Source organism: Caretta caretta, chromosome 20, assembly GCF_965140235.1.
Source record: "Caretta caretta isolate rCarCar2 chromosome 20, rCarCar1.hap1, whole genome shotgun sequence".
Lineage (NCBI taxonomy): Eukaryota > Metazoa > Chordata > Testudines > Cheloniidae > Caretta > Caretta caretta.
The window spans coordinates 21,969,937-21,995,352 of record NC_134225.1 but is presented as its reverse complement, the minus strand read 5'-3'; the positions used below and the strand labels follow the sequence as shown (position 1 = coordinate 21,995,352).

The 25,416-nt window shown below is 45.0% G+C and overlaps 1 long non-coding RNA gene across 2 annotated transcripts in view; it reads right to left on the bottom strand.

Moving 5' to 3' along the window:
* Nucleotides 1-38: 38 nt before the first annotated feature.
* The window catches only part of LOC125627651 (uncharacterized), a 39,119-nt gene continuing 13,741 nt past the window's right edge, over nt 39-25,416 (bottom strand). The window contains exons 1-5 of one of the 2 annotated variants that reach the window (XR_012665594.1): nt 12,606-12,688; nt 10,603-10,715; nt 5,650-5,717; nt 5,308-5,570; nt 39-124 (exon numbers count right to left, since the gene is read on the bottom strand). This is a non-coding gene — a long non-coding RNA (uncharacterized LOC125627651). Of the gene's footprint in view, nt 125-5,307; nt 5,571-5,649; nt 5,718-10,602; nt 10,716-12,605; nt 12,689-25,416 lie in introns of those variants that run through there. The other variant, XR_007354067.2, reaches the window with a different exon arrangement.

The following is a 25,416-nucleotide window of genomic DNA, read 5'->3' as shown; positions in this document are numbered from 1 at the left end:
GAGCTTTATCCTGTGTGGCCCCACACTGGGGGCAGATGTAATTACGCAGGATTGGACATTCCACCCGTCCCTTCTTGTCTTTTAAATTGTGCGCCATATAAATATTCCTTGACTCTCCATTGTGCTTGCAAAAAACACAGAGAGAATTTCCTGTCAGAGTCACTGGGGAAAGGTCTGTTCTGAATGTGGGACTATCTACCTCATCTTCAGAGACAGCAGTCACCTGCAAGTTGTCCCATTTATTCTGCTGTTTTTGTATCTCTTCCACCACTTTTGCCAGCCCCAGATAGTCCTTCCACATGTCAAACATCTGAATATCCTGCATCTTGTAACTCTCAAGATGGCTCTTAGTCCCTCCCCGAATGTGTTTGGGGAGTAAATAGCAAAATGTGCTTTTACTTTATAAAAGGGCCATCAGAGGTCTCTCCAAAGGAGCCAATCACATCTTTGGAATCCTACCTGACAAATATAGTCAGTCCCCTCCCCCATCAGTCAGCCTGGAGCCAATGAGTCTGGTTGCTTTTTTGTCTTCATCCTTTTTCATTTTAAAGGGTTATCTCAAAGAAAAGTTCTAAAAGACAACTGTCCTGCAACATTACCTTGTCACATGTTTAGGTGCTTGTTTTTTAAAAAAATATTGAAATGAAAGGTAAGCTATTCTTACAATAATACAGTTTTTACATTTTGGAAAAAAAAAACAAAAAAACATTACCTTGTCAGAAAACCTGGGGTTTAAAGTCACAAAAATCTGTGACTTTTAGACCAAGTATTAAGAATTATATAGCTTTGTAACAATGCTGAAATTTCAAAGAGATTTTTTAGTGGCAAATAGGACACGGGCTAAACGTTTGATTGTAAATGCTGCGGCTTAAACTCCATTTCTGCTGAATTTCTCATCAAGCTCTTCTTCTACTATTATTACCTTGACTTTTGCAACTCCCTTCTTTAAGGCTTTCCCATTCCCAGCTCTCTAGACTCCTTAGCACTGGACACTTTCATATATACAAAAAGTGGATCAGCTACACCACCAACTGCATCTTTGAACACAGGCTGACCAATATTGTCCATTGTTCACTTGTACTCCCCTGTCTGTGGCCTGGTCTACACTAGGAAATTAGGCACTTACATCACTCAGTGACGTAAAAAATCCTCACTCCTAAGCAAGGCAATTAAACTGACCTAACCCCCAGTATAGACTGTGCTCAGTCGATGGGAAAATTCTCCTGTTGACCTAGCTACCACCTCTTGGGGAGGCAGAGTACCTATGCTGACAGGAGAACCCCTCCTGTTGGTGTAGGTTGTATCTTCACGGAAGCGCTACAGCGGCACTGCTGCAGCGTCGTAAGTATAGACGAGCCCTTAATCTATCTCTTGTCTCATACTTGGATTGCAAACTCCTTGGGGCAGGGACCATCTTTTGGTTCTGTGTTTGTACAACACCTACCACAATGAGGTCCTGTTCAATAACTAGGGCTCTTAGATTCTATAATAATACAAATAATAATAAATCAATTTCCCTTGCTCTATATTTATTTCAAGATCCAATTAAAAATTGCCTCCCAGACTGCTGAACTTTTATACCTCTGAACAAAAATCTGTTATGATTTGATGTTTTGGTAATTAATGTAAATATTTCTATTGATCTTAGATTTAAAAAAACAACAACTCTCGGCCCTGTCCTCAGCTGGTGTAAACTGTCATAGTCAGCTATAGGAGCTAAACCAATTTATGCCAGGTTTGCCCCCCCTCCCCCACTCCATTTTAGCAAGACTTTTTGAATTTTGGGCCTAACTATTTTGGACAGTCTTTGTAAACTTGCATTCCCATTGTCAAATTTTACAGGGCCTAATCTTGCAGTCCTTACTCAAACACAGGAGTTTTGCTGAGTAAGGACATGTGTGATTGGGCCCATAATGTTCATATTCCCTTCTACCTAGGAAATGTTCTCTTGGCTTTTCATACCCAAACATTTAGGTACTGGAATTCATCTGTTGAAATCTATCCACTGCAACAATGAGGGAACCACAGCAGATTTCCATCTCATTAGAATTGATTTTCAAGCTGCAGGAGACCTGACTATAAAAATTGCTTTTCACGGAACAACTGAAATACTTTTCGTATGCTCAGGTCTCCTTTGCAAAATAACTAAATAACAGGCACATAGGATGAAATCCTGACTGCAGACAGATCTGAGTTCGCTGCTCTAACCACTAGACATGTTCCCTGCCATTAAATTGTGACTCGCCATTTTTGGTTTCAAATTTATAGTCTGACCAACAGGATTGACAAAACTGCAGCCAATTCTGCTAGGATTGTCATCCAAAATCTTAAGAATAATATTAACTTCTCAGCCAACGCTTCACAAAACATCTGCCACCTCAGTCTCACTGTTTTAATATGTTTCAGTTCATACTTATAAATGAAGATCTTTGCAAGACTTACAATGCTGTCTACAAGTATCTGAAACACCAAGGTGAAAAAAGGATTATTTAGGATAGTCCGAGGAGTTGTGACATAAATAATAAAAGGAAATTTAAGATGAGTATCTGAAAATACAAGTCCTAATGGTAAAATTAGTGGAATAATCTCCCCAAGAAAAGAGGAATTATCTATCTATCCTGTTTTACCATGCTCATCACTGTAGTTTCTGAATGCTTATCTAAGCCCTGTTGCTCAAGTCTTTTAAAACTACACAGAGCACTTGACAATAGACTGCAGAGAACAGGCATACACTAATTGAGATATAGACTAGCTGAGGATAAAGCCCTAATACGTCTTTTATATTTAAATTTTATGATGATTGAAGTTAATGGCAGATGCAAGCACCTATGAAAATCAGTCCACTATTTTTTGTTTTTTAAAAGTATTATTTACTTCACAAGGACTTTGAAATTCTCCAGCCTTTGTCTTGCATGCCTATATTGTATTTAGATTATCATTTCCTGAAAGGTCCTAAGCATTCCAAATGAAGTGATGTCCCATCCCTTTGTCAGCAAAAGGTCAGAAGACAAGGTCATTCCCATGTGATGTGTCCATTCCAATCACAGTTGCATTCATTGATCAGTGAGTTTTTCCTTCAACAACACAACCCACCGACAGCAATGAATGTTGATTGTGACTTTTTGGGCTTGTAAGAATCTGTCCGCAAGCACCATAGGAACGGAGTTGGGGCACTGAGATTAAGCATATATAACATATTCATGCTTATATAGCAGGAAGATCTCAAAGAACTTTAAAAACATTAATTAAACCTATATAGGAAGGGCAGTATTATTCCTATTTTATAGATAGGGAAACTGAGACACTACTCACTGATTTTATTCCAGAATAATTTATTCTTCTTTGGAAGTACACTAATTATTCTAGCATAAAATTACTTTTATTCTGGAACAAAGTGTCCATACAGGGAGCTACTCTGCAATAATAATTGCAGAATACCTTATTTCACAATAGCTATTCTGGTCAATTTCCCTATGTAGACAAGTCCCTTGTCTAGACAACGTCTTGGTGGCAGACACATGAGCAAGAGGAACAGTCAACTCTGTTTGACTTTAGCCCACGAATGTGCGTTCTGAATGCCTCACACTAGCTGAGCTGTGATACCCACATAAGTGGTTGCAACTGTGCAGTTTAGAACAGGAACTGTCTTCAGGAGCAGAAATACTTTACCCTTTGGGAAAGGCATTGTGGATTTATGATTAGGGAAGGGGATTTTGAATAAGGAGTCCTGAGCTATTCTGCAATAGTTAGTCTACTCATTTTCCCTTTATAGACAAGCCCTAGGAGCTAAAGGTCTGATATTAGATTGTTAGCTAACTCAACGTAATTAACACCTTCTAACCAAGACAAAGTAATTGTATTTTAGAATGTACTAAGCTGTTTGAGTGAAGACCTTGTGAGAGACCTGGTTTTAAACCCAAACCGTTCAATTCAGCTGCTGCTACTCAGGCTGCAGGGTACACTCAACGGTCGATGGTTTAGCCTTACTAAGAAAACTCACCGACAGCGTTGAATGTTCACTGAAACCTTTGCATCTTTGTAGTTTAGGCCACATGCATTGCTGGACATTTTGAGTCTTGGCACACAACAGACAGCTTTGCCCTCCTTCTGTTATTTCCCCCACTTCCTATCCCCAGTCCAATCCCAAATACAGCTGTCGTTGTCATTCTTCGTTCATTCTGCTTTGACCATGTCTCCTGACTCCTTAAATACACATGTAGCTTCCATATCTCTTACTTGCTTCTCCTCACCTGGAATGCTCAGTTCCACATATATTTCTGCCTTCATCTCATCCTGTATTCCTCCCCACTCCTTACATTCCATTCAAGCTACCGTTCTCACTGCTTCTTTTTGGTATGTCCACGCATCAAAGCAAAATCCAGGGCTGGCCCATGCCAACTGACCTGGCCTCTCAAGGCTCAGGCTGTGGAGCTGTTTCATTTCTGTGAAGACTTCCGGGCTCGGCCCTGGAAGTGTCACAGAGCGTAGCTAAAAGCACCTCTTCACCCAGGCCTCATCTCAGTACCATTGCATGGCGACTTCCGCTGACTCAAAGCATTGTGCCCCAATATACAGTGTAGAGAAGCTCAGAGAAACTCAGGCTTGGTCTACAACAGCTGCCCCCCCCCCCCAGCTGTCAGCCAGGCACAGAGCTCACAGCTGGAGCTCCTGCCCCTCACACTGGGGTGACAGCCCCAGCTGTGAGCCCTGGGCAGGACTCCATTTCACAGGGCAGAGCCTAGCAGCCTTTCTTGTCAATTTCAGGGCTCCAGCTGTGAGCCCCTGGCTGCTGTTCTGAGCCTGAGGCTGCCTTGAAATTGACAAGAAAGGCTGGTAGGCTCCCTACTATGAAATTGAGCCCTGGGCCTGGCTCACAGCTCTGGCTGTCACCCCGGGGTGGATGGGGGGCTCCATCTGTGAGCCCTGTGCAGCTGTCTGTGCCCCACAGTGCCCCAGTTCAGTTGGTGCTCCTGGTGAGGGCACACACCATTGGCAGAAGGAGGGTAGTGTGGACACCAACAGCCAATTGACTTACTGCTATGGCTGTAGGTCGACCTAAATTAGTTGACCTAGTTTTGTAGTGTAGACAAGCCCTCTGTAACCAGACAGCAATGATACTGTTTTATAATGCTCATATTCGCCCCTTAGGTACTGTGGTCAGAGAGAGAGACAGAGTGAAGTGCACACCGTAGTGGGTAGAGGCTTCAGCACCAATTCAACACCTTATCCATACTGACTGCATCTGGCTTTGGGTTCCCCTTCTACAAGGAGAAGAATGACTGAGGAGCTTGCAGATACGAAACTCACTGCTGGGCAGAGACTACTTGTGCCTGCCGATAAGGGGAGAGCAGAATGAGGGCAGCTGGCTTCAGCACTGTTACTGAGCATGCTCAATACAAGCCAAGCAGCAAATCTGGGGGGCATGTGACCCTGCATCCCCATTCACTGTCTCTGGCTGGCTTTCTCTGTACAGTAGATCTTGGGTTTCTTCTTGGGAATTCCAGCAATGCTAGCATTCAAGCTCCTCACATCAACACCTCAGCAGATGGCGTTCCATGGTGTTCCATTCCCTGCATAGAAGAGAAGTCTGATGAGAAATGCTAATACAAGATAGAGCAACATGTCCCTAGTGAGAAAAGGCCTTCCTACCTTAATCACTCTGGGATGAATTTCCTTCTCTGGAGGCTCACATCCATTTCTGAAGAGTTTATGATTTCCTATAAGGGAAAAAAAAATCACATTTCTAGCCCTCCGGTTGTGCAGAAAATCTTCCAAATGCAAACACATGCCAACTTGTCTGAATCTACAGCGGGTAACAGCACATTGAGGGAAGTCTGAAGGGAAGTCTCATCTCAATGAGGTGTTGATGACAAAGCTTAATGCTGAGGATTTAAAGAGCAATTTTAGAGACCATTAAAGGCATTTAATTATTTCACTGCTGATCAATTTTGCAGAAATACTATTGCCACAGGCAAGAATGTAGACAAACTGCTACAATCAAGTTACATGTGTTAAACTGGGTTAAACTGTGTACGTTGGTGTTGTGTGGGGTATTCAGTTGAATGAAACTAAACTCTCAATCTCAGCTGAGCCAGCTCAGTTGAAAAAAGTGAACACACGGCAAGTTGTAGTTTGAACAAGTGCTAGCTGGTCAAGCAAAACCCTAGTCTTCCCCATAGCTATAGGGTGCATCTTCTCTAGGGGAAAAGTGTGTTCTTAATTATTGTAAACTAGCACATGGTAACTAACATGAGATAAAATCCTAGTGAAGACAAGGCAATGTGCAGTTTTAACACAAGGTCAAAGTAAACCCTTGTGGGCATAGGGTATAGGCATCCCCATAATCTTTACCTTGATCTGTTAACCCACATATCTGTGCCTCACTTTACCCTTCTGTGAAACTGCTGTTATTATCCATACCTAGCTGATAGAAGAGTTTCAGTATGAGATTAATTTAACTGACATCTGTTATACTCTTTGAGATCCACAGATGAAAAATGCCAGACTAGAGGAGTATTATCCTACTTCCCTTGCTCAACGTATTTGCAGAGTAGAAATGTATGCTGTTTAAGAATCCAATCCTGCACACTCCTGACTCCTGAAGTCACTCAGCTCCTGCTGAAGTCATTGAGAGCCAAGGGCCACTTACAGCATGCATCCGATGAAGTGAGCTGTAGCTCACGAAAGCTTATGCTCAAATAAATGTGTTAGTCTCTAAGGTGCCACAAGTCCTCCTGTTCTTTCAACATCAGGCAAGGCATGACCCTAAAATAATCTGTTTGTGCATTACTTTATCAGTACCAGCAGGTGGCAGTGCAGCCCAGCCATCCCATCCCTTGGTAGCAGCAGCAGATCAGAATGATGAACCTCTCAGGCGGAATCTGTCTCTTGCTATATTTTTGTATCCATTCAGAAAAATGTTCCCGATTAAGAGAATTTAAAAGGACTAGAAATTACTCTGTGCAGCCAGTAGGTGTGCAGGGTTGAGAGTTTTAAAAAACGTTTTATGTAATATTAAATATATATGGAGACCCTTTCATCTTGAAAAATTCCAGTATGCTTTACAACTGAAGACCCCATGCTGTTCTTACCTACACAGGAGCAAAAAAGCCAGTGGAATTGGCTAGGGATGAATTCAGATACCACTGTGATGAGCAGGGTATAAAAACATAGGTCAGATAGAATAGATTACATTAGATAGAGGCTGCAGTTATGCAATATGCTTCTCTCAGCCTCTGGAAGCCCCTTCCCAGACGTAGAGCAGAGTTGGGGTACTGTGGGTCAGGAGGGAATGTGTCATGAGGGGGATGGGCAGCAACTACTTGACATGGCATGCTCCCAGAGCATAGCAAATTTCACAGGGGAAATCTGCACAGGAGTTAATGTTGCTCCAGCTGCTGGTGGAACTAGAGGAGTGGTTCCCAAACTGGGGTTCGTGAACCCCTGGGGGTTCATGAAATGATACAGGGTGTTCTTGTGAAAAAATTCCCTAATGACAGAGCTGTCACTAGGGACCCTGGGCAGCACGGGGCCAGCAGCACAGAGCCCCTGGACTTCCAAGAGCTAAGCAGATGAAACAAAGCATATCTATCACACTGAAAGAAAAGGAGGACTTGTGGCACCTTAGAGACTAACAAATTTATTTGAGTATAAGCTTTCGTGAGCTACAGCTCACTTCATCGGATGCATTCAGTGGAAAAACCGATGAAGTGAGCTGTAGCTCACGAAAGCTTATGCTCAAATAAATTTGTTAGTCTCTAAGGTGCCACAAGTCCTCCTGTTCTTTTTGCAAATACAGACTAACATGGCTGCTACTCTGAATCCTATCACACTGAGGAGATTTAAACTTCAAGACTCCTTATAAGAAAGGGAGGTGAATATTTTTTGCTGTTTTTAAAATTAAATAGGCAGCTAATATTGTTTTTAACATTATTATGAAGAACAAGTTTCAGCTTTGTTGTAACGTGCGTTGTTTGCCTGGACTGCTCAAGACCTGAATGCTTGTGTAGGGGGATCTCTGTGAGTTGACTTCTTGAATACCTTTGTGGTTTTTCACATCTGATACTCCTTGGTGAAACACAGGAGCCTTATTCAAGGTGATACAAGCTACGAAAGTGAGATCTTGGAAGAGTGTTGCTGTTTTCATAATGTAATTAAAATACTGTAATGATAAATAATAATTAATAATAAATAGTGCATAATCAGCATGTCATAAAAAACAAATTTTATATTTCCAAGATCACTGCTTTTATAATTTATACTCAGATAAAGGAGAAAATCCCTGGAAATATTCATTTTTAGGAGGGGGTTCGCAAGACATGACATTTTAGTGAAAGGTGTTCACAGGTTCTTAAAGTTTGGGAACCATTGAACTAGAGCAGTGCTGCACCAAATACCTGTGCGTGCTTTTCGGACCACATTCTTTAGGAGCTGTAGCCAAGTTGGTGGGTGGGATGGTATAGAAAGGCACCATACCGCAGCTGATGCCAGAGGCAGTCTGTCTGGAGGACAGAGGCAGGCACCATACTTCTAGAAGGGGCACTATAGGAGCAGCTCCAGGGATCATCCACTGGACAACAGCCTTAAAATATGCATCCCCTCTGGCTGCCATGCAGTGCAGAAAGGGGCTGGGCCGTACCCTGCAATCCCCCCGACTTGGGAGTGTCTAGCACTGCAGTGCCTGCTAAGATGCCATGGAATGGACACTTGCATTCATGGAGTACAAGCACCAGGAGTATGGCCCCAGTAGGAACAGTGTTCCCTGCATCTTACTCGTAGACGGGGAGTCAGAATCTGTGTCTTTACACAAAACCTAAAACACTGGGCCTGATCCTCAGCTCTCATAAAACAAATGAACTCCATTGAAGTCAACAGAGGAGCTATGCTGATTTGCACCAGCTGAGGATCTGGCCCTGCAAATACCCTTGTAAAGTGCAAACAGGTCACATTCTGCCCTCACTTCCACCTGGGTATCTTCCTTGAAGTGAGTGGGATTAAATGGACTCTGGCCATTTAGAATAAATCCAGCAGCTCTTCTTTTTCTTTTGAATTTTGTTGCACACTCTGATTTCTTTTAAAATTCTAGCTCTGCTCTTTCCATTCCTTCTTACTGTGGAGATGTCTTGGTTACAATATGTCAGAGAAAACCATGGGTTTATATTAACAATATGCAAAGATGTTCAAAAAGTCACTTTCTCTGTTTTTTGCCGGCACAAACATCTTCTTCCCCCTCCCCCTCAAGCCACGTGACAGGTTCTGTGCAACCAGTTCCATAAATTTCAGCCAGATCCAGTGTGTCACATATTTAATGCAGCCCTTGCCTGCCTCTTGCAATCTCTTTACATAAAATCCTCCAAGTATTACCCAGCAACATTGAGACAGCCTTCAGCTTCCCTTACATTAGTCAAACGTGGCGTGTACGAGCATGGTGTGGGATAAGCCCTTCCATTCCAGTGCTGTTCTAGGGGTTTCTTTTCAGACCACTTTGTTGCCTCATGCAGGGGCGGATTATGGGCCGCTGTGGCCCCTGGATCTAGTGCAAACTCAGGCCTCACTATGTCCTCCCCAGAATCCCACAGGAAAGGGAGTATGAGCATCATTCACAAAATGCCATTGATGAAAGCCTGGCCCCATCAAAATCAATGGGGCCATTGACTTCAGTAGGGTCAGTATTTCACCCTATGTTGATAGGCTTTACAAGTGATAGATGATAAATCCACAAAAGGGTTTATATACAAATGACGGCTAGATAGATAGATAGATGCTCTCCCCACCATCCTCCATCTATATGGAGCTTTATGGTTCCGGGTGGAGTGTAGCTTAGAAGAGAGGAGCCAAGAGATGGCTATTCCCTCCACAGCAACACCTTTTTTCGATCCCACTGGAATTATCTTGCTCTTGCAACTCCCTCGTGCTGACAAACCTTTCCCCTCATGTCTAGAAATATTTAGGGGCCAGCAGCAAGCTCAAGATGGATTTGACTGACTGCAGATACCAGGCCCTGGTCATACAGGAAAGCGTGGATGGGGGCTGAGGGAGGGAGCAGGGCGTGGTTAATGGGGTGTGTTACTGGCAGGGATTCATTGGACCCTGGATTGGCCAGAAATTGCTGTCTCCATTGATTTAGGGGTAGCACTTAGCTCTGATCAATTGATCTGTTGCTCCCTGGCCCATCCTTCATCCACGCCACTGCTGCTGCTCTGAAGTTCCCAGTAATCACAACTGATGCCAAGTGATGATGGCTGGGCTTGGGGTTGAAGAGAAACAAATCTCTGCAAATATATGTTTCCCTGGCTAATTCTGGGGGGAAAGGGATGAGTGTCTTTCCAGATTCTCCTCCATTTACTGACCCATCATCAGACTAAAAAGCTTGAGTCACATCCATCCTGTCTTCCATGACAGGTAAATGTAGCTGGCTCAGAAACTGCTCAATACTGCTTCTGAGTCAGCCAGAGATTAAGGGAGGCAGGACAGGGAGCAATGCAGGGCCTCACCTCAGCAGAGACTGTCAGCTCACAGTGATCCCAGCCCCTGTCAAGGCAGCATATGAGCTACCTGGATTTCTAACCTGTTTGGGAAGGGCAGTGGAAGTAACCTTCTTACCTTCCTGAGGGCTGCAGGGATGAGATGGTATCGGCCCAAAGTGAAACAGCAGCCTCTGTGTGTCCAAATGAACTTGCATCATGTCTCTTTTAGAAGGCAAAGAAAAAGTATCACTGCAATAAAGAAACAACAATATCTATGTAATAAGCATTCCAGTCCCTGCTGGCGTTCCCCCGCCCCACTCTTTCTCCACAGTATCCTATCAAGTACCCTTATCTTTCCAGGAGTGTTGGCTTAGGGAGGAGTCTGGTCCAGTGATTAGAGCAAAGGGAGTTCTTGTAGATTCTGTACCTGGCTCTACCATTGCCTACCTGTGGACAAGTCCCTTCACCTCTCTGTCCCACAGTTCCCCCATTCTATAAAATGGGGGTGGTAATACTGATCTACCTCTGGAGGTGGGTCAGTGCATGTTCATTCATTCATTTTTGTAAAGGGCTTTGAGATCCTCATAGGAAAGGAACAATGGACACACAAAGTATATAAGGTATCTATCAAGGTGCAGTTTGAGAGCAATGTCCTCAGACAGGCATGGGGAGGAGTAGCTACATGAGAATGGCCACACTGGGTCAGACCAAAGACCCATATAGCCCAGTATCCTGTCTTCCGACAGCAGCCAATGCCAGGTGCCACAGAGGGAATGAACAGAACAGGGAATCATCAAGTGATCCATCCCCTGTCGCCCATTCCCAGCTTCTGGCAAACAGAGGCTAGGGACACCATCCCTGCCCATCCTGGCTGATAGCCATTGATGGACCTATCCTCCATGAACTTACCTAGTTCTTTGTTGAACCCTGTTATAGTCCTGGCCTTCACAACATCCCCTGGCAAGGAGTTCCACAGGTTGACTGTGCGTTGTGTGAAGAAATACTTCCTTTTGTTTGTTTTAAACCTGCTGCCTATTCATTCCATTTGGTGGAATGTTAGTGCTCTTTTGTCACAGCACTTCCATCTCAGAAACGTAGGCTCTGGAGGAACTGGGAGGTCCCTTAGGCAGGTCGACACTTCAAAAGCTGTAGCACTTCAGTGAAGATGCTACTAGGCAGACGGGAGAGCATCCCCCGTCTGCGGAGTTAATCCACCCCGTTAGAGGCAGTAGCTGTGGCAGCAGGAGCAGCTTTCCCATCGACACTGTCCACACCAGGGGCTCAGTTGGTATAACTACATCATGCAGAGCTGTGGATTTGACACACCCGGAGTGATGTAAGTCTGCAGTAGAGACCTGGCTTTAGGGTATGTCTGCACCACAATTAGCCACCCGCGGCTGGCTTGTGCCAGCTGACTTGCACTGACTCAGGCTGCAGGGCTGTTTAATTGCAATGTAAACTTCCGGGCTTGGGCTGCAGCCCAAGCTCTGGGATCCTCCTACCTTGCAGGGTTCTAGAGCCTGGGCTGGAGCCAGAACCTGGAAGTTTACACTGCATTTAAACAGCCCTGCAGCCCGAGCCCCATGAACCCGAATCACCTGGCACAGGCCAGCCGTGGGTTTTGAATTGTAGTGTAGACATACGCTCAGAGCCAAAGGAGCAGCTTCATATCATTGCCAGAGGGATTCTAGCTGAGAGGGCCATGGTCTCTGGACTAGCTGTGAGCTCCTCTCATGGCCAGCATTCCTGCACCATTCCCTACAGTACTTCTTGCTGGGAGAAGATGGAAGGGGAGTAGCAGGGACTTCCCCTCACAGCTGGCTCTCTGACATTATTCTCTACAGAGGAATGGAGTAGCTGTGAGTTTTATTTAAGTTCTTGTGCTGTGCTCATCACTGTAGCATCTAGGTGCCAACTCCCCACAGCCAGCATCCGGCTGCACTGTCCACTTTGTCTTCTGCAGTTTCCACAGTATGCATCCGATGAAGTGAGCTGTAGCTCACAAAATCTTATGCTCAAATAAATTGGTTAGTCTCTAAGGTGCCACAAGTACTCCTGTCCACTTTAGTGCCTTCTGCTAGGAGAGGCTGGGATTGCAGTAGCCAGGAGCACCCCTTACAACCATCATTGAAATATTACCTGCTGCTGGGAGTGGCTGGGTCTCAAATTGCTGTGATCACAGAGACAGCACTCCTGTTCCATGCGCTGCAATGAATATCCCACCAGGCTGTAAGGGGGATAGATGTCTTCTGTTGAGAGTATTGTGGACAAGAGTTGCTTAACTATTTATTAATTTAAGCACATTCTATGTATGTATTCAAGTCCTAATGCTCCAGTGAGAGTTCCTTATATACCTGTATATGTCTTTCTATAAAGGAGATTATGGAGATGGAAGGCAGGAGAGGTCCAGAAGGGAAACAAAGGAATGTCAAAGAAAAATCAAAAGGAAGATAAAAGGGATGCCCGTGGCCTTTCGTGCAAGGGCTCCATTCCTCAGTAGACAGCTGTGTTCACTTCACACTCGACAGTCCATCAGAAATGAATGAGAAGGGATAAGTGCCTGGAAGATTTGAAGGAGTTTGTCTAGACACAGCCTGCCTGCTGCAGTGAGACACTGCATTTAAACATCCAGCAAGCTTTTCATGTTGCTCATTTTTAAATGCTCTTCTATAGGATTTCCTTCCCCACCCCTGACCCTTACCCTTCACTCTCTCTCTCTCACACACACACACACACACCAGCATCTCTCTTCTTGAGCCAAGGGAGTGCAGTCTCAATAGATGGAATAACCTTGGGAGATTTTCTTTCAGAGGAGGAATTATACAGTGAGACCCACATTATTCCCCCATAGTAGATATTGTCAGTAGGTTCTTCGCACGCATTGTGTGAGACGGTATGGGAGTGCCAATGCAAGGATCATATTAAATTCATGAGGGGCTGAGATAATTAAGGGAGTACATCCTTTCTGATCCACCCTCCCTCAGCTGACAAAAGAGAGAAAAGAAATCCCTGAGCCTATGGGGCCAGAAATAATTTGGCCCCCGGGCAGATGAGGTCTGCAGAGAAGGAACAATGTCAAAATAAAACTCATGTGCTTAGTTCTGCCCATGGTGACAACAATGTAAATCCTGCAACATTACCCTGAATTTACACTAGTGTAACTGAGAGCCCCAGTTTCTTTTAACACCTGAGATTACTCAAAGGATTTTAAAGAACATTTACATTTACTTTTCTCCCTTTTGGCTGTTTGTTTATTTGTTTGCACTTCACTCAGCTGGAGATGGTGCTAATAGGCTAGTTGGTTTCACTTTCTTGTCAGTTTCAGTCTGTTTCTCCTACTACACTACACACTAATATATCATTGAGTTTTGGATCTCAGCAATTCAGGGGACAATTGAAACTGATAATACTAACAGTTTTCAATGATTTTTTAAAAATGTCATAAAAGTTTCATATGGCATTGGGCCAGATTCTCCTTTCAGACCCATGCAGTTCAATGGAAGCCAGTAGGGTTGTGCAAAGTGTAACTGACAAAAGGATTTGTCTCTGTAACCAACAAAAAAAAAAAAAGGTACACCCCCCTTACAAAAATAATCCTTCTTTTATAGTTTCATAGGCATTGCTGTCTAGTGGTTAAAAGGGACGAGGCAGACAACCAGGGACCTGTATTATAAACCCAGATTTGAGAGGAAGCGGGTAGTGCAGGGAGCTGGGAGTTTGAACACTTTATAGCTGGAATGTAAAGTCAGCCAAATTCATATTAGGCTATGTCTACACTACAGACACAGCGGCGATAGCTATGTCAGCAGGAGAGCATTTTTTCACACCCCTGAGAGACAAAAGTTTTACCGACAAAAGTGCTTGTGTAGATATAACCTGCTTATGCTCAAATAAATTTGTTAGTCTCTAAGGTGCCACAAGTCCTCCCCTTTCTTAGAAATAAGGTGCACATTTGTAACAAGGAAGGGGATTAACCATTGAAACAAAGTACCAGGGTAGTGGCGGATTCTCCAGCTCTTGAAGTCTTCAGATCAAGACTCGATGCCTTCCTGGAAGATATGTTTTAGCCAAACACAAGTTACTGGGTTTAATAGAGAAGTAACTGGATGAAATTCTGTGGCCTGTGTTATTTAGATGAGCTAATGGACCCCTCTGGCCTTAAACACTACTGTTCCATATACTCTGGTAGGGTATGTGTTCTAGTGGTTACAGCAATCAGGACTCTTGAGTTCTGTTTCTGACCCTGCTGCTGACTTGTTGTGTGATCTTGAGGCAAACCTCTGTTTCTGTGTCTTCAAAATGTGGATGTTAATATTTTGCTTGCCTGCCTCACAGGGAAACTTAATTAAAGAATGTTTATAATGTGCTGTGAGATCTTTGGATAGAAGGTGCTTGTTGAAATACAAAGAAGTTGCCTCGGCCTGGCACTGGCAAATTAATGCCAAGGAAAGAAAAGCCAGCATCATATTCAGATAACCTATGCTTAGGTCTTTGTTATTGTTGCAGATGGGTCTGTGTATGTGTGTGAATATGTGGGAATGGGGGATATGCATGTGGAGCCATAACTGTCGCTTACTACATAGCTTATCAGCGTCTCGTTGTTATGTTGGGATCCCCCTGCCTTTTTGTTGTCTCCATCTGCTGTCTCCTGTCTTACCGTGTGTTTTCATTAGGGAAAACGGTGTTTCCTGACCACGTGTTAGCTAACGCAGTAACTAGTGAGGTAAAATCCAAGGGAAGACAAAGTAGTTTGCAGTTCTCACACGAAGTCAAGGGGAAGACTCCATGGGAGCCTCGAACGCATCTTTTCCCTAGTGAAGACAAGGCTTTAGATTGTAAGCTCTTCAGCTCAGAGACGTCTTTTAGTTATGTTCGTGTGGCACCGAGCACAATGGGCACTACATGTAAGCGTGCATGAGGGGGACAGGCAAGCTACCCTCCCTAAGATTCCTACTCCCCATCCCTGCAATCACAGGCTCTGAATCTTGGTCTCATGATACTAGATCGAAGACTGGGGGGAACTAATCGCAGGAAACAACATAACGCCTTCTCTCCAGGAATGACAATACATTGCACAGCCTCTCCTCCAAATAAGCTGGAGGCAAGATGAAACCTCCTTTTCAGGACCCAGTCTCTCCCTCCCTCCCGATTGTGTCTCCTGAATGTATAAGGTGATTGGAAATGACACCACCTGTGCAGTAATTTAAACCAGGATTAAAGACAATCTAAAATCCAATCTAAAAACCTAAACAACAAACTACATTTTGGTTGGACAAGCCGCCATTTTAAAATCAAACTCCCCCACCCCTTCTTCTCTGGTTGGCAAATGCAAAGATGCAATCAATTCCCCAGCCACTGATGTTTTGAGCCACAGCTTTGAAGCTCAGTGTACTGTCTGCGTTTCCTTTTAATACCTCCATGATGATTTACTCCCCAATCCCTGTGATCTTCTTCCTGGCAGTGACGGGAGGGGCAACGGCACGGCATTATGGCAGGTTTTTTCAGAGCACCATCTGAATTAAGAGGTGGTGATTTGGGAGACAGGTTATTGCGAGACAGGCAGATTAATCTGCAGGGGGGCCCAGGGCCCTGCTGGGATTTGCCTATCATGCTGATAGCCATCCCCATTAATTTATTCAGCTCTGACGGTAAATTAGAAAGAAAGTAAGGAGCTTAAGGAAGGCATCCGGCTCGGTGCCCCAATTATATACAGGTCCCTATTCCAGCCAGCACTGATATAGTGAGAAAGGATATGGAAATGGAGGAAGTCATGTCTGGGTTCCACGTAAGGGAGTGGGTATAGCTGGATGTAGAAAGACAATGCTGACATTTGTCTTGTCATGTAGGCTTGCATCCCCCAGCTCTTCTTGTCCCTTCACATCCAAGAATGCTGCCCTATTGTCCTGTTTCAGTAACTCTAAAATCAGACCCTCCTGCATCATCCCTGGCACCTGCCCTGGACTGCTGCCATGTCGTAGTTATCTACTGCAAACTTCCCCCTTCAACCCATCCAAAATGCTCCCCTCTAACTGCTCTGATCCCCAACTGCAACACTTTCCTTTATAACTCAGTTCCTGCTGATATCTCAGATCTCCCATTTTCTCCACTCTAGTTTTACAGGTGGAAAAACTGAAGCATAGAGAGAGAGACACAGCCAGTCAGTGGCAATCAGGAAAGGCACCCAGAAGCATTTCCATGTTGATCTGCTCCACTCTGTGTCTGAACTGTCATACAGGGGATTATATTTATTATCTGTGTCTGTGCTAAGCTTCTACGGGCCAGGGCCTATGTCTTCTTGTATGTTCTGTGGAGTGCCAAATGCATTGTCTGTGCTTAATTACTGGGCACGTAATGTGGGTACTTGGGTGCCTAGTATCAGCATTCATGAGTGGAACTGGGTGTCCTGAATTATGTGCTCACATTTGACAATTGGACCCATTGGACTTGATTCTTCTTTCGGTTACACCATGGTAGTCAGTGTCATCCCACAGGTGTAACAAAGAGCAGAATTTGGCCCTCACTGTACAAACTGCTCTTGCTATTATTGAGCAGAGCTAAATGTACAATGCACCTATGCTGCATTCAGTTGCTCCATACACAGGACGATTAATTCTAGTTTCTTGTTTCACTCTCTGTTTCCTTTATCCCTGCCAGGCCCATGTTGTCAGAATGTCAGAATGACCATACTGGGTCAGAAAAATAGTCCATCTAGCTCAGTATCCTCTCTTCCAGCAGTGGCCGGTGCCAGGTGCTTGCAAGGGAATGAACAGAACAAGGCAATCATCAAGTGATCACTCCTCTGTTGTCTAGTCCCAGCACCTGGCATTTAGAGGCCCAGGGACACCCAGAGGATGGGGCTGCATCCCCAACCATCTTGGCCAATAGCCATTGATGAACCTATCCTCCATTAATGTATCTAATTCTTTTTTTTATCCAGTTAAGTTTTGGTCTTCACAACATCCCCTGGCAATGAGTTCCACAGGTTGACTGTGTTGTGTGAAGAAGTACTTCCTTTTGTTTGTTTTAAACCTGCTGCCTGTTAATTTCATTGGGTGACCCCTGAAAGTTGAAGTACATTATAGGCACTGGATCACCTTTGTCCACATGTTTGTTGACCCCCTCAAAGAATTCGAGTAGATTGGTGAGACATGATTTTTATTTACAAAAGCTGTGTTGACTGTTCCCCATACGTTGTGTTTATCTATGTGTCTGACAATTCTGTTCTTTACAATAGTTTCAAGCAATTGTCTGGTACTGAAGTTAGGCTCACCAGCCTGTAATTGCCAGGATTACCTCTGGAGCCTTTTTTAAAAATTTGCATCACATTAGCTATTCTCCAGTCATCTGGTACGGAAGTGATAGAGTACATACCACAGTTAGTAGTTCTGCAATTTCATATTTGAGTTCCTTCAGAACTGTTGAGTGAATACCACCTGGTTCAGGTGACTTATTACTATTTAATTTATCAATTTGTTCTAAAACCTCCTCTACTGACACCTCAATTGGGGACAGTTCCTCATATTTGTCACCTAAAAAGAATGGTTGAGGTGTGGGAATCTCCCTCACAATCTCTGCAGCGAAGACCGATGCAGATAATTCATTTAGCTTCTCTGCAACAGCCTTGTCTTCCTTGAGTGCTCCTTTAACACCTTGATCATCCAGTGGTTCGACTGGCTGTTCAGCAGGCGTCCTGCTACTGAGGTACTTACAACATTTTTTGCTGTTAGTTTTCAAGTCTTTTGCTAGTTACGCTTCAAATTTGGTTTTGGCCTGCCTAATTATACTTTTACACTTCACTTGCCAGTGTTTATGCTCCTTTCTATTTTCCTCAGTAGGATTTGACTTCCAAAGGTCAATAAGGTTTATATCCTCCAATTAAGCACATAAAGATTGTTTTTAATGGCCTAATGCAGAAGAGACCGAGCCTTTTGTGTGTCTGATGGACTCTGTGGGGAGGGAAGAAGTGATGAATAGAGAGTACAGTTCCTTTGAGTTTGGAGGACTAGGATGTCTGAGATTTGCAGTGTAGCCACTGCACAGGTCCCTAGGGAGTCTAGTGAGGGACTGGATCCAAACTGCTTAGCCAAAAAACAAACAGACCACAGCCAGGTTCCTTGGATTTATGGACCCCTCTGTAGGACAAACAGCACGAGTCTGCTTGTGTGTATATGACTCAGCATGTATCTTTGTTATTGTGTGAGATTTGTTATTATATGTGTGAGGCTATCTAGGAGTACGTGTGTGTGCTGTGGTGAGAACATCTTAAGTTACATATCCTTGTTACTGTGGCTTGTTTGTCTCAGTTTGTATATCTGTTATTGTGAGAGTTTCTCAATTTGTGTATCCCTGATACTGTGGGCATGCAGGTGTGTGTTGTAAGATTCTCTCAACTTTCATGTCTCTGTTATTGGATGTATTACCCTGATTATAAGCATGTGTGTTTATCTCAGTTTATGCCTCTGTATTATTGTGAGTTTGTCAGTTTGTGTGTTGCTGTTGCTGTGTGGTTGTGTCTTCATTTGTACATCACTGTTATTTTGTTGGAGCATCTCAGTGTACATATCTGCAGTAATATCTATGTGCAGACCTTGGTGTGTGCATCTACGTTGTTGTGTCCTTGTGTTTCTGTGTTTTGTATCTATGCTGTTTTGTGTTTGTGAGTGTCTTAGTGTGTGTGGTGTGAGACCTCTTGTCTCAGTGACCGTGTTATTGTATGTCTGTGTGCTTGTGTTTGGGCATAGCTCCATGTCACTGTGTGTGATTTGTGTCTGCGTTCTGAACAAATAGCTTCTGTTTTCCATTCATCATCCCATTTCCACACTTCATTTCTCTCTTCTCAGCCTTCTTTCCATCTGCTTTTTGGAAACTTTTGTGACTCAAGAGCAATTATAGTTCTCACAGTTGCAAGCAGTTTAGGGACACAGACATTGCTACAGCGACAGAGCATTCAAGGAAGGGATGAGGGGAGACAGAAACAGAGGAAGTCAAGGGCTGTCTAGCTTAAGAACTAAAAGCATCAGCTGATTTGCCCTCTGGGAGTCTGGGGGATGGGCACTAAAGGCACCGTGGGGAAATGAGAAATGGGTGAAACAAGGGGAAGGAGAGAACAGAGGTTATTGGAATGACAATGTTTTTTCCTGAGCTTGACCTCGGCAGCTCCTGCTTGTAATGGGGACTGTCAGAGCCATTACTGTCTCGTATCTTTGTCCTGGAAGCTTTCACTGGCTGTGTACACGCTCCTGTGAATCTATCAGCAGCAAGGGCTGAGTGCATCAGACATGCCCGGGCTCTGCCCGTGGCTCCCTAGATGCAGCTTTGATTCTTCTTCATGAATGCTAACGTATTACCGCAGGGATTATTACCCTTCTGCAGAGAGAGCCCTTCCCGCAGACAGCTCAGACTAAGAGACAGGGCAACTTCCCCAACGCCCTCATTCCTCTGGCAGGGCTGTGGCTGGATCTGCACTGCAGCTGTGGTTCCTTTGCAGAGCCAGGGGCGGGGGGGAGTTTGATTATTTTTAGACCGCATCCTTGCATTTCACAAGATATCATCTTTATTTTATCTGATGTTTCCTCCTGCTCGGCTCTGTTCTATCAGGCCAACTGGAGCATCTCAATGACGTCTTGTCTACTCTGGCCATGCTGTGCTGGGCCACAACAAGCAGAAGGAACAGCTCGGGGGGGGGCGGGGGGGGAGAAAAGAAAACGGACATCTTGATCAATGGAGCCATTAAGCAGAGCACCCTAGGGGTGGAACTAGCAATCTGCAACATGAACACCCGCTGCCCCAGCCATCGCACTCTCACCCACAGCATGGACATGATCCAGAGCCCATTGGAGTCAGTGGAAAGACTTTCATTGACTTCAGTGGGCTTTGAATCAGGCCCTATCTTCACAGCCTCCCGAGGTGGAGCTGCCATGAAAGAATGCTTTCACTTCTCTGGTAATAAATGCTGGCCAAGGCAACTGCAGATATAAAAGTAATAGGACTGTTCCCTTCTCTCACATCTCCCAGATAAGCATCTCAAAGCACTTTACAAACATTCATGGATTAAGCTACACAGCCCCCCCGGGAAGCAGGTCAATATTATTATTTTCATTTTACAGAAGGGAAACTGAGGTGGCTTGTCCAGCATCACATGGGAAATAGGTGGCAGAGCTGGGAATAGAACCCTGGAGTCCTGTCTCCCAGCCTGTACTCTAAACATTAGATCACACTCCCTCCCAAAACCAAGAGTACAACCCGGGAGTCTTGACTCCCAGTTTTCCGCTCTAACCGCTAGACTGCACTGCCTCCCAGAGCAGGGACTAGAATCCAAGAGGCCTATCTCCCAGCCTGTGCGCTACCCACTAGACCACACACCCTCCCCTCCCAGAACCAGAAGTAAAGCCCAGATCTCTTGACCCCTGCTCCTGTAATCTAACCACAGAGCCACCCTCCTCTCATTGCACGTAACGAGTATGACTCTGACCTCACTTATGATGGTGTAAATCAGAAGTAACCCATAGGAACACAGGAATTGCCAGACTGGATCAGACCAGAGGTTCATCTAGGCAAGAATCTTGTCTTTGACCGGCTGTTTTAAAAGAAGATGCGAGAATCCCTGCTGTCACAGCTCTGAAATAACCTGTCCATAGGGAAGCCTCTTCCTAACTGTAATCTCCATTGGCTGGAGGTCGCAGGAGGGTTTATAACCCATCCAAAATGCTTGGATTTTTGCTTTATTTATTAATATTTAATCTTTATTCCACTAAAATTGGCATGACTGAGAAGCAAGCCTGCCATGGTCAAATGCGAACACAGAACATAGAGTGAGAGAGACAGTGAGTCTGTTAAGAAAACATCTCTCCTTGCTCTGCCCATCCCCAAGCCTGCCAGTTAAAATCTAGCTACCAGGGAATAAAACACTGTCCAATGTGGCATATATAGTTTACACCACCCTGTACTTTTATCCACTCTGATCTCAACCATGATGCACTACTGTAACTAAATCTAGTACATACTAATCCATTCTCCCTTCACCCACTAGAGTGTTGGGCGAGATAGAAGAAACTGGGTCCTATGCATCCCATTCTTCCTCCCCCACTTAACGAGTGCAAGATTGTGCCCTTGAAATTCTTACCTTGTGGCATCCATTGTTCAATTTGCAGTGAGAACTACAGCATGGTCTAGTGGCCTGTGCATGGCATTAGGAACCAGGAACACCTGGGGTTCTGATACTGATTCTACCACTGCATGGCCTTGAGTAAGTCACTTCCCCTTTATGTGCCTCAGCTTCCCCATATGTGAAATAGGGCAAATAATACTAGTAGGGAGGGCTGAGGGCATGTTGCCTTTCCTGCTGCAAGAGGAAGTTCATGGACCATCGTGGCTGCCTCTTCATGATGCGAGTTGCTTTCCCTTCTTGTCTTGAGTTGGGCAGAGGAAACCAGATGACCAGTTGTTTGTGCTTAAGACCCTGAGAATAAACCCACACTGTCCCACCCCTCCCCAGATGCTCTGGGCTGTATCTAATCTACCCACTGCTATGCCTCTCTGCTTTCAGCACTAACGAAATCAAGCAACTGCAGCACTGAGAAAGCCTGACCAATAATTGAAGCAGATTGAATACGCAGGGTAAAAGGGTAAAGACGGAAGGGTGTGCCCAGCTATGCAAGGCTAGCCGTGCAGTATTAATGGACAAAGAGTGCATTAAAAAACCAACAACACACAGTCTGCCTCTTTAAACTTGGAGATCAAAATCAGAGCAAGGGAGAGAGACACAGGGGAAATAAATCTCCTTTATTAATTATAAATCAGATACATATTGTGCCCAGCTTCATTCCGCCAGGCCTCACTGCTGCACGTACTTCAAACCAAGCTCCTTAAACATTAATGCTGAGCTCTTTGAACCTCTAGTGTTTTTCAGATGTGTAGGGCCAGAACAGGACAGAGTCTGCAGAAATCACTGCATGTTTCCTGTCCCAAGGTCTGGCTGCATTTTATGCTGTTAATTTCCATGAGTAACCTTCTCCCCGTTTCCCCCACGTCCAGCCATGCTCCTGGACCTCCCCCAACCCTGGTGGGTTCTTCCCCGGGACTTGGCTTCTGTTTCTGCTACTCGGTGCCATGTTCAAGGTACATCAGCAATCTCCTGCTGGTGGCTGTGCTCCCTTGCACAGCTCTGCTCCACAAAAGCTGGCTTCTACCCAACAGTGTGAGCTTTTTGATAGCAGCTCCAGGTTGGGCAGACTTGCTCACAGAAGGCCCTAGCTGAAACCAACCAACTGCAGTGTTGTGAACTCCTTCACCACAGTGCCTCATCGATGCCAGCCAGAATTCTGCCATTTCCATATTAACTAAGGACAACAAAACAAAGTGACTTGCCCAAGGTGTGCCAGAGTCCAGGTTTTCCGACTCCCAGTCATCTGCTCTGACAACCAGACTACAATGCCTCTTCAAGCTGGGACTGGAACCCAAGGAAACCTGTCTCCCCCATCTCCTAACCACTATACCAAATTCCTTTCCAGAGCCAGGAACAGAACTGAGGAGTCCTGACTTATCAACCCCGGCTCTAACCACTTGGTAACATGTTCTCCAAGGACAAGAAAATAGATTTGAGGCATCTCAGCTCCCAGCCACCCCTGCTGCAATCACTAGATGACAGTCCCTAATTAAAATGAAGCTTGATCCCAGTGCCACACCGTCCTTTCACCCCAAACAGTATAAAGAAAGATCCACCCCCCTTTAATCCAGTGTAACAAATCAGCGTTTCTTCTTACTCTAGCCTGGGACCAATTCATTTTTAATGCCTTTAGGCAGGAGTTCAGCAGGCTGAAGCTACCAGGACCTGCAGCAAAGCCCACTCTTACCCTGCCATCTTATTGGCTCATGGTGACATAATGGTGTTTATAGTTAAGCAATAAACCTTAAAGGGGCCCCCAAGAAAAAAGTCTCAGAAAGACAAATAATGGCCACTTTGTTTGTCAGTAGCTGGAGAGACCACTGCAGCGTCACCCCCTCCCACCGAAAAGTTATTGCTATCCCATTGCTGAGCAATGTTTGCTCAAAAGCCTCCCTAGGAAAATAGAACGTAAAGTCATCTAATGCAAAAAAAACCAAACCAAACCAAACCCAAGCTCAGTGCAGCCACAAGCAAAGCCCAAATCTTTCAGTTCGTTTCCAGGGCTTAGGCTGCTGTGAAACAGCTCTGAGCCAACCAAGCCTGCTGGGAAATCCTATGGAAATGAGCCATGCCAAGCCCCTCCCACTTTGAATTCCTAGATTCCTTGGTGCCACAAAGTAACCTTCCCTTCATTCGGCCTCCATAACTTTTTTTAAAATAGTCAATCAAACACAAAAGCACAGGGTGGCGTGCTAGGCTCAACCACTCCTTGCTCCTCCCGCTGGAAATCAGGAGGAGCCCAAGTGCTGTCACATTTAGGGCATGCAAGAGGGGTAGCATGGACCAGTGGATAGTGCAGTGGGGTTCTACATCTGCCAGCAGGACACAGGCTTGTACCTAAGCCTCCTCCAAAGGGGCTGAAGATATACAGGCACGTTTCCGAAGGCTTTATGTGCCAAGGATTTGGGAGCATGAGGTTTAAACGTGTCAGAACCAGTATTAGACCTGCTGTGTAAACACGCCTTGGGGCTCATCTGCTGGATGTCCATGGGCAAATCACTTTGCTTCTCTGTGCTTCAGTTTCCCCTCCCAACCTTTGTCTGGCTAGGGCTTGTCTATACAGCAAAGTTATACCGGTATATGATAGCGTATGAATTTAAACCACTTTAGTTATATCAGTATAACTCCTTGTGTGGATACTCTTATTCTGGGATAAAAGTGCCTTTTTCCAGCTTAGTTTATGTTGCTTTGGAAATGGTTTAAGGTAAACTGAAAAAAGCCACTCTTATTCGGGAATGAGAGTGTCCACATGGGGAGTTATACTGGAAGTGCAACAGCACTTTGACTATAGCAGTATTCCTGGGAAAATTCCTGGGGAGACAAGTGCTTAGGTGGGAAGCAGTTTGGGGCACAGACAGTCTCTTGCTCTGTATTTCTCAGTGCCCAATGGGGCTGCAATCTCTGATCGGGTCTCTAGACTCTATTGCAATACAAAAGAATATTGCTGGGAAGACCAGACTTTTTATGGGGCAAGGGCCACCTCTTTGCACAGGCCTTCTCACAGTAATGGAACGGTGGCAGAGCTCAGCAACAGCCTGCTGGAACACAACCACCAGGGTGAATCCCCTTTGGACACAGAGGTGGAGAGTTTAAGTCATATCGTAGCCAGAACTTCATGCAGTTTTGTGTATATGATACATAGTCCATGATTATGGTGGCATTAGAAATGCACAGAGATACATAGCCAGGCACAGAAAAGGGGTTCTCCAGTGTGTAAGCCATCCCTGCAGTGAAGATATTCTCAAGGGTCAATCATGGCTGATCAGCCTCAAGTCATCGCACAGAATAGCAAGACACCACCCCAGGGTGAATAGTCATTGCTTTGCATGGTTGGTTATCCCCTGTCCTGGATTGATCTTCTTAGCATAGATGATTACTGCCATTCTTTGCAGCTGTGGGTGCTCTCACACCTTGTTGACCTGGAAAGTAATTCTTTGGTCCTGTGGGCCAAGTGACCCTTTGGTGCTGTAGTCGGTCACTTCTGGGTGTTGCAGATGGTCACTCCTTAGAGTACATGGCCATTCTTTTGCATGGCTAGGCATTGCTGCTGGACCAGTAAAAAATGAGGGAGGCAGGATTTCTCGGGAGAAAGGCCCACGAGCCATGCCCTGCAGCTGTGGGATAAACAGCAGCAACAAGCTGTGTTGCTCTCCCTCTGTGTCCCAGCCTAGTTAGCAGCACTGGGAAAGGCTCTGGGAGCTGCCAGGCAGACAAAGGCCCCCATTGTGGCTGGAGTGACAGGGGATTGAGTGGTACTGCTTGCTTCTCTTAGCACCCCGAGCTACT